This window comes from Bombina bombina, chromosome 9 (assembly GCF_027579735.1).
Source record: "Bombina bombina isolate aBomBom1 chromosome 9, aBomBom1.pri, whole genome shotgun sequence".
Taxonomy (NCBI): domain Eukaryota; kingdom Metazoa; phylum Chordata; class Amphibia; order Anura; family Bombinatoridae; genus Bombina; species Bombina bombina.
The window spans coordinates 100,827,411-100,833,410 of NC_069507.1; positions in this window are offsets into that span (position 1 = coordinate 100,827,411).

The window sequence follows — 6,000 nt, forward strand, 5'->3', positions numbered from 1 at the left end:
TTAATGACATTCTAACCTGAATTTGAACATTAAGAAATATTGCGTGGGAAACGCATCTTGAAACACCAGATTAGCATCTTTAAACATTAGTCTAATGTCACGCAATAGCACACAATCAATGTGCATTATAAAGACATTTAATAGAGCAATGTCAATAATTCTCAATAAGTCAACAAATTTATTTTAAGAACAATAAAGACATACAATATTAAATGTGTATTTGTATTAAAGAAACAGACCGTTATTAAACCGAGAAATGTCTACAACATTTAATAATGTGACAGTATTAGATTTTAAAGAGGATTTAATCATTAATATTTAACGGATCACGGATATTAAATCTGCGTCACACATATCCGCATGACAGGCCCATGAGTTACAAATAAGTCTACATGAAAAATGAAGTAACAGCACCACCAAGCGGTATGTGTAAGGAAGTTACTAAGATATGAAACATTAAGGAACGGCCAATCCGAGTTCATCACACAAACACAACTTGAGTCAGGATGGTCTCACAGACATTATAACAATATTTCAAACTTTTATCCAATCAGATGTACAGATAACTTGTCCCATGGTGCATCTCATGTTTACTTCACCATATAAAAGACCATTACACGTTGCCATCTTTGTCAGTTCTCTAATGCCTGCAGGCAGTATATATTATAATAATATATATTTTGGAAAACCCAGCAGGCATGTCAGTTCCCAGGTTCACCAACGAGGAGAGCGCTGCACTGGTCCACGCCGTCAAGGACTTTTATCCCCAGCTGTTTGGGAACAAGAGGAGGTTGACAGATGCGCCTGTTAAGAAGGCCCTCTGGGAGTCTATCACCAATGCGGTTAGATTGGTGTGTGACGTCCAGAGGACCCAGGATCAGATCATGAGGAGATTCGGAGATATGAGGTTGCGGTTATCCAAAAAAGTCAACCTCATAAGGGACTGGGTACAAGCCCGTAAAAGAGGTGGCAAAAGAGAGGCCCCGCGGAAACTGTACCTACTCCCTTATGAGGTGACTTTATGCGAGCTCATCAATCTCCGGGTCCCCAAAAGATTTCGATCCTCGCCATCCTCGGCCTCCTCTTCTTCCCTCCCAGCTGCGGGATCTGAAAGTCCTGACGCGGGGGCCAGGGCAGATGCTTCTCCGTCCGGTGGCCTGGGAGGAGATAGAGAATCTGAACAAGGTAATTATCCAACTTCATATAATATCTTAATATTTGTTATTTTTATCCAAATATGTGTATATAGTCAGATACTAAACCTATACAGATCTCACAACATACACTACATATGATGTTTAGATATCTGATTTTAGATTAGTGACACATGAAATAGGAATGATGTTTCTTGCGCTCTACAGAATATGCGTCACAGAGCGGAAATGGAATTTCTCATCCACGTTAACATGGCTTTGCTGTAAGTGGCATTGCTTTATACATTTTGGTCAAATGACGGATGCGTAATTCCGCTTGGAATCATTGCGCAATGATCGCGAAAATGGAATTTCTCATCCACGTTAACATGGCTTTGCTGTAAGTGGCATTGCTTTATACATTTTGGTCAAATGACGGATGCGTAATTCCGCTTGGAATCATTGCGCAATGAACGCGAAAATGGAATTTCTCATCCACGTTAACATGGCTTTGCTGTAAGTGGCATTGCTTTACACATGTTGGTCAAAATTAAATGTGAATTATTATATTAGTGAAGAATACAGTATTCTTATTTTCAATATTATAGCTAAGAAAAAACGAAGAATACAAATAAATTATAACATATGGCCATCAATTGATGATTATGAAATAACACCAAAATATTATTAAAAATACAGTAAACAACACAACTGATTGAAAATAAGAGTCCAGGATATATTTATCATGAATTTAATTGAGGAAACAATTAACTCATGGGACTACCAAAGGATTAATAGTTTTAAATTGATTTGTTAATAATGTAAAGATTTTAAACATGGCATGATTTGTATTAATGATATGCAAGCCTCATTTAATATATTACAGATATGGATGTTGCTGCTGGATCCTCAAGCCAGGGCTTGTCACAGTATGGTATGTCTCATTTTAATTGACATTTGTCTTAGAAACATGGACAGAACATTACATACTAAATCCACATTGTTCAATATTTATATGTAATGTCCCTTTAATAGATGAAAATTTAAAAAATTCTTCGGATATACTTAAATAACATATTAGATTTGAATTGCATGCTCAATACCATTCATTACATCAACATATGGAGTAGAGAATTCATTAACACCAACATTGTCAAATCAATTTAATTTTATATTAAAGGGATACTGAGCTACAATTATTAATGTTGTCATTCAGATAGAGTATGCAATATTAATAAACATTTAAATATAATACTATCATCATATGTGACATATTCTATTGCTAAATGTATTTTAAAATCAAGAATGTACGTTTATCTGCATCTCAATTTTGGTTGACCAACCTGGGTTTTTATTGATGATTGGTGGATACCTTCAACAAACAATATTTATTGAATCCAATATTGCTTATCTGCCTTTAAGATTAAAATTTAGCAACATTCAAATTATAATAGGAGTCAATGTTAAATCATTTTGAACAGTTTGAACAGAGAAATCAATGATTTAAATTAATCATGTCAGTGTCCCTTTAAGACAAAATAGATTCATTCATCTTTACATTCTTTGGATTAAACAATATTGATATATAATTCACATATTCACTGTTGGAGTTACTTTATAGATATCAGCATACTCTAACAGCACCATGATTACATATTTGTAATAATCAATTTTGTTTTGTATTGTGATAAATATGTGTTGTGTCCTAAACAAGATTACTGTACATTGCACAAATGGCTCGATGTGCCACATGTGTTTGTTTAGATTTGTCAACAGCTGCTCTTCAAAATGTGGTTTGTGTGTATTCTTTTAAGAACATTGATCAATGGGTATATTTAGATATGCAATAGCATCGTATGAGATGATGTTGATGTCTAATATAGTCTGAAATTAAACATATGTTCAATACAGAATTTTTAACAGAATCCCCTTGATTCAATCAAGCATTTTCACATTTTCAAGTTGATTAATCGTAAAATTCGAGACAGATGTGATTTAGTGATATCCCAAATGTATTTCATAATATATATCAATATCATTCATAGAGAGAGTTGGTGTGGTGAGCCCACAGGAATCCAGCAGTGACATAGAGCCGCCTTTGCGGTCTCCTGGTAAGTCCATTGACTCATTTATATGTAATTGAAGGTGTATTGGAAATCAATATTATGAGCATGATTCTGATGAAGCATAACATTTGAAACAAACATATAATTTTCTCTTCTGATTATATATTAATTTTCTTTTAATATTGAACGATTAATAATTTAAACTTTATTAGTCTACACATTTGTTATTCAGAAGATGTATAACATATGTTTGTTTCCATGTTCTTTTTTGACAACAGTCATCAAGTGATACACACATGAGAAATCTTAAATGTTCTATGTACTATGCTTTTATGATTTTTACATTAATCCAAACAATACATCGAAAATATGAATCATTGAGAATAACAAATCTAATGTAATTTGTATGCTCCATCAAAATGATGTAAATCATAACTTTGGGTGTGTATATCTTTAATGCAACATTGATGTGTGTCTTTGAACAACAGTAACATATGTTATAATATCTGTTGTTAACGTGTACACAACATGTTATGTTTTACAGAGATTGATTTAACATATGTGACGGAGGAGGAAGAGGCTGCCTTGGAGTCTAATGGTATGTGAAATATATCTATCATGTTTCCAACATGTTGGTTTATTTGAAATAATTTCATTGAAGACATTCAAAGTCTACAGCTTTTGCACTTTAAAAAGGAATATTATTTGTCTGTTCAAATACACTACTGCCCCCTTTCTATATCAGGCAGCATGAAAAATTTTGAATAGAAAATATTTAAAATTCATGCCATCATTATGTCACATGCATATTCCAGGCCAAAACACAATAATAATGTTATAATTGTACAGACAGTAATTGATATTCATCTGAGTGCCTATATGCATACCATATCCTCATTTCAGATTTGTTTACAAATTCAAACACACTTCAAAGTATATTGAAAACATAATCAATTTGAAATGCGTTGATTTGATTTCATGATGTATGAGATGTTAATATATTTTTTTTTAATTTTCAGATGGATCCACCACTTCTGGTCATCTGGTTTCCGCCCCTGCCCAGTCCCCTGCACAGTCACAGACCCCTCCCCATGCACAGACCCCTGACCATGCCCAGACCCCTGCACAGACCCAGACCCCTGCCCATGCCCAGACCCCTGCCGGCCCTTCCCATTTATCATTTCCTGTCCCTCCCTAAAAATGCCCCTACACCCCCCTTCGCCGCTCTCCCCGTATTATGGCCCGTACAGCTGCCCAGACCCAAACTCCCCACTCCCCAGCTGTACGGCCTACCCTGGAGCGGCAGCTCACCCCTCCCCAAGCCAATACCATCCCTCCCCAAGCCAATCCCATCCCTCCCCCCTGTCTCAACCTTCATTGTCCTGGGTGTCGGATTGTCCTTCCCAGGCACAGCTGTAAGTATCATTCAAAATACGCGTTATAAGATACTTAAAGGTACAGTGAAGGTAAATATTTTCGATTGTGATTCAAATACAGCATGCAATGTTAATCAAATTTATAATTTACTACTCTTATGAATTATTCTTCATTCTCTTGATATCTTTATTGAAACAAAGAAATGCTTATAATTAGTTTAAACAATAAAAAAATTCTGGCCATCATTTCTTTATTGTTGGATGAATGTATCCATCAACCAGCAGGGACAAACAAAGTTGATAAACAAATATTGGCTTCCCTAAAAAGCAACATTCTTGCATTCAAAATCTAGCTATAGAATTCAAACATTTAATGAATATGTGTAAGTTTTAAAGATTTGTAATGTCATGCTCTATCTGAATCAGTCCATTAAATATTTAGGTTCAGTGTCCCTTTAATTGGATATCACTACATATACCAATCACCACTACTTGGATCCAACAATTAATGTACAAATGTTGATACATTATCTCTTGTCTAACCCAGTGGGAATGTAATTTCTTCAGGTTGCTATGTTTACACAGCTTGTCCTCACTGCCAAAATGTTTAAGGCTAGGTGTGCCTACCACAGTATAATTTAAATATTTAAATTGCTAATGTAAGTACAATGTAAATCCTTTAACAAGATTTGATACACTCAAGCTGTATAAGTGGATCATCTAAAACCAATTAAAGGGGACAACATGTTTGAGTAAAATGTCCCTTTAATGATTTCTGTCTGTCTGAATAACCTAATTCATGTGTAAAGAATAAATGTAAAATAATTGATGTAAAGAATTATTTGTCTTTATGATGACAATGTATCTTTTCTAATTTTTTTGTCTGTTGTGTAATTATCCTTAATATTTAATGTATTCTTTATTTTAGGCTGTGACTCAGCATGGCTCATGCTAGAAGGTATAGCAAGAGTAGAGCAGGCCGTGTTGAGGAACGCAGCTGTCCTGAGAGGGATGAACGACACCATGCAGGCCCAGCTCCGGGTTCAGGACTTGACTCTGCGTGCAATTATGAGATTAAGTTCAAGGCCTGAATCTGGAGCTGGACATGCACAGGACAATGAAGAGGATGACCAGTAAGTGGAGGATCTGGAGATGCTCCATGGTGGCAGATAAGAATCCTCCGTCCACATGTAGATTTATTTTGTTTTATTGTTGCCATTTGGCCTTTTTAAAAGTTTATTGTTGTGCCTGTTGCACTCTTTTACCTTGTCATATGTCTTCAATGGGGCTATGGTGGCCCTTGGCAACTCTCTTCATGGACTGTGATGCACTGTGTTACCTTGTCATATGTCTCCAATGGGGCTATGCTGGCCCTTGGCAACTCTCTTCATGGACTGTGATGCACTGTGTTACCTTGTCATATGT